At 32.4% G+C, this 12,530-nt stretch overlaps 1 long non-coding RNA gene across 1 annotated transcript in view; it reads right to left on the bottom strand.

Annotated features, from left to right (window-relative positions):
• LOC140700032 (uncharacterized) overlaps positions 1-12,530 on the bottom strand; it is a 341,257-nt gene that overhangs the window by 27,467 nt on the left and 301,260 nt on the right. The window contains exon 3 of the long non-coding RNA XR_012078244.1: positions 8,105-8,279. This is a non-coding gene — a long non-coding RNA (uncharacterized lncRNA). The remainder of the gene's footprint in view (positions 1-8,104; positions 8,280-12,530) is intronic.

Below are 12,530 nucleotides of genomic sequence, written 5' to 3'. Positions count from 1 at the left end.
TTCATTAAAAATCACCAAGGATAGTAACCAATATTAGCAGGATCCACCACACTGTGTCATACAGGTAACATGTGTTAAAGGTTTATTAGTGAAATACTTTTAAGCAACCCTCAATTAAGCTTTATATGACTTAGTACTGAGCTTTGTAAAATATACTTTGGATCAATAAAAAATAAAATATGTTTAAAAATAAAACACAAATTGCATCTGATATTGATTGACAAGGTTTGGTTTCAGTTTTCTCTAAGCCATAAAATAATAATATATTGAAAATAATTCTTTTGAACAAAATGGATGTACTAAATTCCTAATGCAATTAGGCATCAGATTTTAACTCTAAGTAGTTATTTAGCAGAATCAGCAGTTTAGCCTAATAAGAAAAAAAAAACAGTCTTTTAATTATGATAACTTGGTTTATTGGACATATGACTCATTTTTTTTATATTATAATTGCTCTCAATTATTTTTAGTATAATTTGAGGCTGGAAAATAATTATAGAGGCAAAAGAAATAAAATGCATTTCATGATATTTGAAACTCATAAAAGAACACTAATCCAATGTGATTGAGAAGATGAAATTTAAATGCATATCTTTCAAATTGATGTCCCATGACTACTTATTAGTTTCATTCTACTGAAATACTAATAACATTAGCTATTTGTGTATCACAAAGAAAGTAAATAAGAAACATGGAATTTTTATTACGCAATTATTATCTTTAAATTATATGGAAACTTTAAAAATAATTATGATTCAAATTAACATATATTATGTGCACATTAACATATATTAAATACATGACTGAATGAAGACATAAAATTCATGAGTTAATACCCTCTTCAACATCAGATTTTTAAAAATATCATTCCTTCTTTCAGATTGTTAAGTGGATAAAAACTTGGAATATTTTGTGCTGTATTCAAAATAGAATCAATCCAACCCTATTGACTCTTAAAAGTTTATTAGAATATTATCTTCCTCAAAAAGTACAATTCCTGAAATACTGAAAATTGATTTTATTATTAATGATGTATTTTACGTATTCCCCTAAAATTAACACATTTATAATTATTTAGATAACTTAAGGGTGCTTTTGAAATATAAATATTTATGAAATATTAATGAATCATGTGGATAGTTTCATGAAAATATTCTGTATAATCTTTCAGAAATTACTACAAAGAAATCTATATAGGTAAATTATAGATTTAATTTAATGCTAAAAACTCTGACCTGACGAAAGTGAAATATTAGGTGAAGATTTCACACCTTATTCTTTAAAAATATGGCTCAACATGCTACATTATTAATTATACCAATCCACACATAATCTCCTTATATATATCAAAAATGTTCATATTTGTAAATAATCCATAAAAGATAATTACTGACTTTAAAAATAATACATAAAGACTTGCTAAATAAAAAAAATTCAGGGTAAGTATTTAAGAGAGGGTTAAAGCATTATCCTTTATGGTAATGGAAGAGAAATAGCATTGGAATTGGGATGAGATGCTTTATAGTTCTGAATGAAGTTTTAAATTTAGTTGTCTATTCTTCATAAAATAAAATCCTGTTAAAGGTGAAGACTTAGAGAAATGATATAATTTGTAAAAAAGCATTTTTCACTTTAAGTACAAATACATGCTCATTAATAGTCAGGCATTATTTATGATCTATTTGTATACTATTATTTATACAGGCAGATTGGATTATAACTAGAACACAGATAGGTTTATATTCTCTCTGCAATCTATGAAAGTCAGGATATTAATGGTTCATTGTTTTCAAGGCAGCTTCTCAGGTTACATGGGCCTTGCAGGCATGACTTCATTCTCCTTTCATTTCTTTGAGGAGAATAGGGTCATGTATATAATCTATTCTTATATATGACTTTGGAATTTTAACATTTAGCATATATCTTTCCTTTAATACACCTGTGGGTATTAAAAAGTTTGCAAGAAAAAAAAGAAAGTTAGAGCCATACTCTTGAATTCCTCCTTCTTGCAAAAGGAATTGCAAGCATTCATAATTGAAAAATGGAATTCAAGGAGTCAAATTGTTTAAAGGGATTAGTAGAACTAATGCAGGGATAGAGGACTTCATGGGATAGAATATGCTGCTTTGACTAGTAAAGAAAGACTAAGGAAAGCAGTTAAAATAATGGCCACCTTTAGCAGAATGGATTAAGTTATTTACCACTACCTTCATAAGAGGAAATGTTTATTGCTACAGTTACGGATTTAAAAACACAGGCAAATGAACAAACCAACAAAACTTTAAATAAACTGATTCCTGTCATACTGAACCATGGCATCCCAGAGAATGCAATTTTGCATTCACATCTGAGAGAGTCCTGGAAGTGCCAGAGAGAAATGTTTTGCAGAGATCACCAATGGTTATCACTTCCACAGGCACGACCAGGGTCGGGAAATATCAGGTCTGAAACACAAAATGCTGAAATCACAGGGCAAGAGATCAGGCAGACTTCCTTGGGAAGTGCCTACTTCATTAGCAAGTTTGCCTCATATTCAGTCTGAGATTTCGTTTGGGGATAATACGTAGATTGAACTACCAGCAGATAAGAACAAGATTTCAGTAAAAGAAATTCCTCTGGTTACGACTTAAGCACATCTGTGCTTAGAAAAACTGGAGGATTAAAATATAGATTTATTTCATATTTATAAGAGAATTGCCTTTAAAGAAAGAACAATTTATGCAAAGCTAAAGGAAAAATAGAGGAAAATACAATAGGAACTCCTGTTTTTGTGGTTTTAGAAAATGTTTTCTTGATAATGAAACAGGTATATTTGCTAGTATGATTTTAATAGAAGAAACGGAAGATTGAATTGTCAGGTTAGTAAAATTGCTTAAGGCAGAAGTCTTTAGAGTTTCTTTGTTTTGTTTTTTTTATTTTCCATCACATTTGCCTTTCCCTGTTCTAATAAATTTTTTTAAATTACTAAACATTGAATGTATAATATTCGTATTTCAACATAATGCATCTAAATAATTTCTCATCTTGAGTGAACCATATTTTATACTTGTGCCGCAAATTCCCTAACTCCTAATTAAGTTTTCCAAAGCCATAGCAATGCAAGTGGCCTGATTCTAGATGAATAATGTCAAGCTCAGTAAGAATTACTGAACTCTGGTATCGGTAGAATAATCTGGCACTTGTTTTATATTGTACACATCAAGAAAACTCTCAAAGGAAAATAAAGTCTAATCTAGTCATTATTAAACGTTTATTAGTCACAACTCAAAATCTCATTTATTGTATTGCAGCAAAGAAACACCTATTTCCCAAGCACAAACGTCTTGAAGTTTTGATAATTAAAGCTTTGGATGTCAATATTCTTCTAGCTAAAGGTAGCAGGAATTACGGTGCTTATCTAATAATGAAAGTGTATTTTTTTACCATTCAATTTTCTTATTTACAACCTAAGCCACATTATTTTATATCTTTCCTTTCAAATTAACTAACTGAATACTTTTAAACTACTGCTTTGTGACTGACTTAAAAAATATACAGAAGGAATGTTTTAAAAGATAAATTAAGTAGAATAAAACACATTGATGGCTTAGCATTATAATTTATGAAATTATTTTGACATTTAAAATATAGAAACTATATGTTTGTTTTTTTCTCTCCATCCATGATAAATGCTAAATGAGCATGAGAGAAAAAAATAACTAGGGAAACCAAAGAAATAATAAAATTCTCAGGACTGTTTATTTGATAACTCTCATAATTCTTTTTTTCTTCAGCTTTACTGAAATTTCATTGAAAAATAAAATTATGAGATTTTTTAAAGTGTACATCATGGTGATTTGATACCCTTATACATTGTGAAAGGATTTTTCCCATCTAGTTAACACATCCATCACCTCATGTTTATTTATCTTTTTTTCGGTGAGAACATTTAAGTTCTGCACTCTTAGCAAATTTCACTTACACAATACAGTATTATCAACTATAGTTACCATATTATACATTAGCTCCATAGACCTTATTCATCTCATAGCTGAAATTTTGTACCCTTTTACCAACCTCTTTCTGTCTCCTCCAACCCCCAGGCCCTGGCAGCCACTATTTCTTAGAATATGAGATTTCCCTTCTATGAGTCTCTTACTTCAGGGCCCCTCACATGATCCAATAGCTCTGGTTTTCCCCAACTGGAGTGTGGTTCTTTAGGTCACAAAGATAGTGGGTTATCTTCAGAAATCTAGCCAGTCCTACAGTGATGACCTTAGCTAGCAGCTATGAAAGTTATCCCAAGCATTTTCCTTTTTACAAGTACCTACTTTGGGTTGCTCTCCAATATCTTCAGGTATTTGGGTTTTGTGGTTTTGTTTGTTTGCCCAGAATTTATAGTTGTCACCAGCAGGAAGGTCCGTCCAATAGGAACTTCATACCCATATCAGGAGCAAACTCTACTGCCGTCAAGCTTAATGCTAGCATTGGTATTTGACTCTAGCACAGCCCTAACTTCAGTTTCATGCTTTCTGTTGTTGTTTTTGTTTGTTAGCATTTTGACCTTGTTGGTTTTCTAGATTTTACAAACTCATCAATATCATAATGCAGGTACTTCATTATATTTCCTATATCTAGATATGTTCATCAGTAGATTTCATGAATGCCTTTTCTATTATTGTACTAGGCAAGAGAAGGCATTGTTTATTATCCATGTTAACATAGATATGTGTTTTCCCCCAATATATCTAACCTACTTATATCCCCTATGTCTTCTCAACATATTTTTAATGTCAACATTCTATATCAGAAAAAAAAATTCTATAGGAGACAGGAAATAAAGGGTTAGTTCTTACTCTGCTTCAAAAAATTATAAATATACTTGGTTGTTTGAGGAAAGAGAATTTAAGTTTTAAATTCTTTGTTGAGAAAAATTACAATTTCCAGTTACAAATCTGCTCAGAGATAAAGCAAATACATTATATAAATAAAAAAAGCAAAAGATTTGGGTGAATTTCAAAAAAATTGATCTTTATATTTCCCTTAATACAAGAATATCTATGCACTTTTACATTTGAGTGCAATAAAATTTTTTTTATCTAAATTAACTTAAAAGTTATCTGAGAAAAGCACAGATCAATGATGTATCTAATACTTTTGCTTATCTTCATGAAGATTCATTTGTCTTTACATGGAAGTATTTGTGGGCAATATAAATGTCTTAACTAGAAACCTCAAGGAGAGCCAAAGTTATCTGATGAAAGCACAGATCAATGATGGAGTTGAAAATTGTTCTGACTTCCCTAAGGAATTAATGAAATTTACATGAAAATATTTTAGGGCACCTTAAAAATAATAAACTAAGAATAACAAGAAAAGCCATTGACAAACTCACAACTTTGAACTCTTGAGATGAGTATCCTGGTTCTTTTTTTTTTTTTTTTAACTTTATTCAGAAGAGTGAACATTTAAGGCAGTGCTCATTGTGAAGAGCATGAAATCACTTAGGTTGAAGTTATAAAAAGGGTTACCTGAGTTTGTTCGCATTCAATTCTTAATAGAGCACGAATGGAAGAGTGAGTAGATTAGTAGAAAAGCCTCTGACGAATAAACAGACACATGGGCTCTGGGCTTGCAGTTCTCTCCCAATTTTTCACTTTGAACTTGCCATTTAACCTCTCTAAACCATCATTTTATTTTTAAAATTAGAACTAACAATATCTGTTCTGCCAAATGCACAGGGTGTTTATGACACCCTAATGAGGAAATGCATGTACATTACCAAAAGTTACAAAGAATTAGATGAATAAAGATACAAGTTTGAAATATGTTTTTAGAACAGATAGAAATTAAAATTAAGCTTCGTTGTAGCTTAAGGCACTTAATGCAATGTTCTGTACACATTATAGTTAATTATTCATTATTTGATCAAACAAAACAGAACTTGTATTGAACTTAAGAACCAAATTCTTCACTTGATGTGAATCCTTTAAACAATTATATGTATATTTTTATTTTAAATTTATTTTATCTACAAATATTTTAACTGCTACTATAAGTAGACTCTATACTAAACTCAGGAAAAGTGAAAATGAATAACTTCATGACCTCAGCAAACTCACAGGTTGTGGAAATTAAACACACAAGCTTATTCTGACTCATCATATTATGTCATAATTGCATAACATAAATGTGATGGAAAAACAGATGAGAAAAGTAGTAATTCTTTCAGAGAATGTTGTAAAGTGATTAATAGAAAAGACACTATTTGAACTGGTACTTAAATGAACAGGGGAATAAGTGACAACAGCCAAAATTTCATAATTATAGAGAACAAATAGATAATACTTACTCTATACCAGACAACATTTTACGAGTTTTGTATTTACAAAGTGGCTTCATTCTCACAACATAAGAAGTCAGACTTAATTTTACCTAAAAAGTTAGTTTTAATCTTACCCTTTTAACAGAGGAGGTAGCTAAGCCTTATTAGGTCAGTTGGCTTTCCCAGCAGCACATGCCAAATTTGTAGCAGAGCTGGGATTCAAGCTGAAGCAAGCTCTGACTACCATCCAAGTGCTTAACCTCTGTCTTCTACTGCCACATTTGAGCATGCTGACAATTTTCACAAGTTGAAACATGGGAGTAAGCATTCCACCTCGTGGAAACAGCATGAGCACAGGCACCAAGCAATCCAAGCACAAACAGGGACACTTACGCTAGTGAGAAACAAACGGTGGAAGGCAGCCATGTAATACACGCCAACCATGTTCAGAGAAAGAACGAGCTAATTAAACCAACATGACTGCTTCATTTTGATGTAGTCTGTCAGACAGGATTCATCTAAATCTCAGTTGCTTCAAGAAACATTTTATTATTATCATCATTGAGCAAGACTTCAATAGACATGTACTTTCCACAAAAACTGAAGTAACCCTATTTGGAAAAGTATTTACTTAACCTTCCCCACTGGTGAGAATGGAGGGAGTGAGGATTGATACTGTTGTGATAAGTTCAGGATGGTCAGTGTGAATCTTCTATTAATACAGGAAAAGAAAATCCCCAGGCACAAAGTGCAAACAATAGCATAATTTTCAAAAGTGAAGGAAAATTATAACACATTATATATACACATATTTTATATGAGATGATTCTATCTAAAACCAATATTGTGGCATTTAATTCTTACACTTTAATAAGACATCAAAAATTATAAATCACATCTACAGTAACCAATGTGCTTTCACACTCTATGCTTAACAGCATTTTATATAAACAGATCAAGAAGAAAGGATTATAGATACTCAGTAGTCTCCATGGTTTTATAGTCAAGTTAATGATTTCAGGATCAAGTGAATAGTTATGAAATTTCACAGATTATTGAAAACTACAGTGGCAATGAGACATTGATTAAACATACACATCTGGCTGGAAACTGAATTTCAGGTATAAAATAATAAACTATCAGTGTTCCAGTAAATCTTCAAAGATTATCTCCATTTTCTAAAGTGCAGCTTCTAGGGATTGCAAATAATGTTTTTAAAAATAAAATATGAATTGCCTAATCATTGGAAACTGCCAAGGAATAGCTTGAATCTTGTAAACATTGAAACATCTCCAAAGATGACAAACTCATGCTTTCTTTCATTGTTTTCTGGGGACAATTTCAAGGTATTTGGAACTTAATTAATTTAATACAAAATGTTATATTAGTTTACTCATTCTATTCTTTTTCGAATATTAATGTAAAACTATATGGAAGCATCGAAACATGAGATTTTTTTATCTTCTAGTATGTCTTGGTTTAGTGAAACTGATAGTCAGATATTTGCAATGTAAAATAAGTGTTAATACAAGATTACAATGGTCGGTGGCATATACATAGACTTCAAGTTATTAATCCTAACTCAACACAAGCAGGCTAAGACACGTCTTCAGAGAAAGAAAATTTAGATATGTAGGCATGGCTTAACAATGAGAGACTTCCTATTACTTATTTTCCATGAATATAGTTTAGTGATGGACCCTTAAAGGGTTTAATAAGAGTGATGTGTCAGTTCACATTTATTTACTACTTTAAAGTTGGTTAATGACTTTAAAACACAAGGTGGTTGTGGATACTCACAGTAGCTGTGTGAGGCAGGTGGGACCCATTAGTGCAGTTCAGGCTCACAGAGGATGAGACATTGCAAAAAGATGAGCAGCTGAAACGGGAACCCGGATTCTCTGATTCTTAATTTAAATCTTTTTACTCCACACATTGTATTTTCTTCCAGGTACAGCGTAGCTAATCAAATCATCTGTGGAAAATGAGAGAAGCTGTTGTTTTTCATGTGTCTCTATCCAATGCGTAGTATCCTGCAAAAACTAGAAAAGAATACTATGGAAGTTTAGCAAAGTTATCCTAAATAACTATTACTCCTGCCTTGGATATTTGTTGCCTGAAGACTTCATTCACCCTTCAGGGGTGTCTCACCGCTCATGGTAAAGTTCTCAAGGTTAAAGTAAAAGAGAAAATATAAAGTCTCATTAATACTGGAAAAATTACACCATAGCGTCTCTAATGAGGCTCAGCAAAGCCCCCACAGTGTCCTTAGTGAATAAGAGGAATAACTGCTTGGTTCAAGGACAAGAGCAAATGCCTATAACACCCCATAAGTTACGTATGTTCTTATCCCTATTAGAACTGCCTGCATTTTTTTCAATTTATGGAGAACACAACACAACACCTGTTGCCTTCTTTTCCTTTTTTATCCTTACCATTTACCTTCCAACATACTACTTGCATATTTTGTAGCTTATACTATTTATTATATATTATGCCTGCCCAAATTTAAGTCTCCAAGGGCCAGGCTTTTTGTCTGTTATTTTTTCCCCTTGTTGCATTCCCTGTACCTAGAGCAGTGCTTGATACATAGTATTTCTACATATTTATTTATGATAGTATCATATTATTTGTAGTTATCATTTTATAGTTAATATAAATATTTATGTACAAATATTTATTCTTAAATAAAAATGCTGAGTGTGGTGAACCATGACCTGTCTTCAAGGAGTTTATAATCTTGTGGGGAAAATATTCATATAACTAATTATTATATTTTTAACTATCAATGTCCATATAACAGAGTAACACATTTTACTTCCTTTGGGGCATCAAGAAGGTCTCACAGAGGAAGTAAAACTTTTGCTGAGACTCCAAGGATTATTAATGTTAAAAGGACTGTTAATGTTAAAGGTTGAAGTGGTGGTTCAGGCCCAGGAAATGACATATGTCAAAGTCTTGAAGCAGAAATAAGCTGGGTGTGATCAGGAATAAAATAAGTTTGGTGTGGTTCTCACCTAGAAGCATGGGAACAAGTAAATGGAAATATGACTTGATCTGGGAACCTGTCATGTAAAACTTTTTGGTTGTGATAGATATCTTTATATTTGTTATAATGGAATTATAATTAAATACATATTAGCTTTATATCAAGCACAATGGAAAACAATGCGGTAATTTCAAGGAAGAGATGTGGTTATAATCAGATTTATGCTTTATAAGATTGTTCTTTGTAGTGGAAAGAAAAATGGATTAGTATAAGACAAAAGTAGAAGCAAATAAAAGTTTTAGGTTATTTTAATAGTTTAGTATTTTAGAGTAAATAAATAGAGAGGGCTTGGCTGTGTTGCTGGCAGCAGGGATAGGATTGAGCAGATGCATTCATTCATTCATTCATTCACTCATTCAAAAAGTTGGTATTTAAGTATCTGCTATTTTCCATGCATTCCAGACACTGAACAGTCAGAGGTAAACAAGACCCTCATGGGGCTAGTAGTTTATTAGGGAAATCAGACATTTCAAAACACTAGTTGTTAAAAGCCTATAGAAAGAGGGACCTGCTTTTGATTGGGCTGTGAGAGTTGGCTTCTCAGGAAAGGTGACATTTTACTTCCAACCTGAAAATCAAGATGATTCTATCCAAGAAAGCAACAAGAAACAGAAAGTACTAGGTAGAGATGTGTGTATATAGAAAAATAAAACAACTTTGCATGTGAAACATGAAAATGAAAGATTATTTTAATCAACTTATTCAAATACACACACATAATTTTTTAACTAGAAAAATTTAAGGGCAAATAAATTTAAAAACTCAGACAAATATTTTTATAAGTTACTGACATTATTTTATTGGTCACAGTGCATCTTTGAACATCTTTTATAATATAAACACATTGTCTTTACATTTTACTTCATTGTGGACTATACATACTAGACCATAAATATGTTTAGCAAAGTAACAGTACAATTTACCTGCTCAGACTGTATTCTCAGCCAACTGTTACATTGAAAAATGTAATTGAATATACTGGCTACTAATTCTGAACAAATTTCAATAGATTTTTGATCAGCTCCTATACATTGTTCTGTAAGTTCTAGCCTTTCACCTTGACAGCTCACAAAAGCAACTGCCACTAGGTTTAATTACTTTTTTCCCATCATGCAGAACATTTTCTTCAGGCAGATCAACCATAAAACACTCTATAATCTTTCTGAGGAAGAGCACTGAACTGGTAGAGTTTGAGATGCCATAATAGTGTTTTTTTCTTTATCTGGAGGTTATGTTGAATTCTGCAAAGAAACCTGAAGCTTTGTAATTCTTTTGCCCAGGAGACGGAATTGGGGGACAGTGGTGAACATATATGTATATTAATTGTTCTATGCTAATGTCAAAGAGGACAGTTCAACACTGAAAGGAGTATCTGAGCTGAGTTTGATCTTAGCTCTTTTTATAGATTCTCATTGATCTGGTTCTGAAGCAATTACTTGACAAGGACATAGAAAATCATAAAGGAGAAGCTCAGCTAATGACAGTATAAAGACACTTCTGATAAGTGGTCAGAAATATGATCAAGGGCGATTTGGGTTGCTTTAATCACTCTGGATGGGTTTCTGAATTGCATTAATGATGGTCCCATTCGTGTGTTATTAAGCCTCATTTTATACAGGCAAGTGCATGCCAAGAATGTAATGGCATTTAAGCCCAAAATATTAAGAGTATAATGGCTATATTTTCTACTCCTATTTTCTATTATTTGTAACTGGCTACCAGCTTTAACATTCTCTAAATTTTGTATTCTTAATGCTTTTAGGAACAGCCTTAAACATATGAAATCTAAGAAACAAAACTCACATAAATTAATACTACTTTTCTTATGTTGATCAATCAAAATAGAATATATTAAAACCAATATCATCATTCAATATGTAGCACTGTAATTTTGAATATCCTTAACCACAAAATCTTTCTTTATTGTTGCATATTAGCCAGGATAATAATTCTTACCTGCTGCTAGAAACAGCCACAAGATCTTAGTTAATACAATAAAAGTATTTCTCATTTACATCTTAGTCCAACACATTTAAGATGCATCTATAGTGCTATTCTCCCTCAAGAAGGATCCAGAGATCCAGGCTACCTACATCTTGAGGCTCCATCATCTCCTGTCTTTCTCAGAATTCTCCACTGCATCCTCTGCAGTCATCCAGGGAGCAATGACAGAAAGGAAAGAATGCATGATGGCCAAGTCTGTGAGGTAAACCTTCCTACCACAGTTCTTTGTCTAGGTCACACAGCAAGACAGAAATCACAAGAGGACTGCAGTTACGGGATATATGTCTCCCATATACCCAAAAAGAGGAAATGGATTAGTGAGAAATCACTCAATCTATGTCACACATATTATCTCTTTAGGCAGCTTTTCCTCCTTTTTTTTTTTAACCAAGAAAACTGGATCCCAGCTTATTTATTCACTCAAAAAATATTACAGTATGTCAAGCAAATACAGTTCTAAGCAATATGCCAAGTGCTAGGGAAATGACTGAATGTTGAAGAGGTCTCTTGCCCTCATGGAGCTTCTATTTTATTGGAGGAAGACAGTAAACATGGGACATAAAAAGTTATATAACTACAATAAGATTAACGCTCTGAAGGCGATAAGTAGGGTAAGGTAATATTTTCAAGATTCTAGAGGGGATAATATTGATGGAGGAATCGCCAACAGAATCTTTTTCAATAAAGACCTCAAGTACAAACTGATGCTGTGAAAGGAGACCAGAGACAAACACTCCAGGAAGAGGGAAAAGCAAGCACAGAAGCCTCTAAACAAGAAGACCTTGATGTGGATAGGGTGCAAGAAACAGGTCAGTGTGGTAGAAACATAATGAGCAAGTATCAAAGAAGCAGATCTGGATGGGTAGTCAGGGAAGAAACGGGTCATTCGGAGTCTTGTAGACCACGGAGAGGTTTTTGTTTCGTTCTAAATGTGACAGGATCTCAGAGTCCTGGAGTCCAGTCTCACTGACCATACCTTTGGTGTACAATATTAGTTTTGCCTCAGATATCAAGGGAAAATTATTGCTCTTTCCACCTGGCAAAGTCTTTTTTTAAACTTCTTTTGCCCTGACAATATTTTTAAAGTATATTTGTTTATCATAATATGCATAATATTAAAAATGGATTTTAATTTTTTAGAAACAGAATGGCCTCATCTAATGCTTTCTCTTT

Source organism: Vicugna pacos, chromosome 2 (genome assembly GCF_048564905.1).
Source record: "Vicugna pacos chromosome 2, VicPac4, whole genome shotgun sequence".
Classification (NCBI taxonomy): domain Eukaryota; kingdom Metazoa; phylum Chordata; class Mammalia; order Artiodactyla; family Camelidae; genus Vicugna; species Vicugna pacos.
Note: the sequence above shows the minus strand (reverse complement) of the source record. Positions and strands in the feature narration are given on the sequence as shown.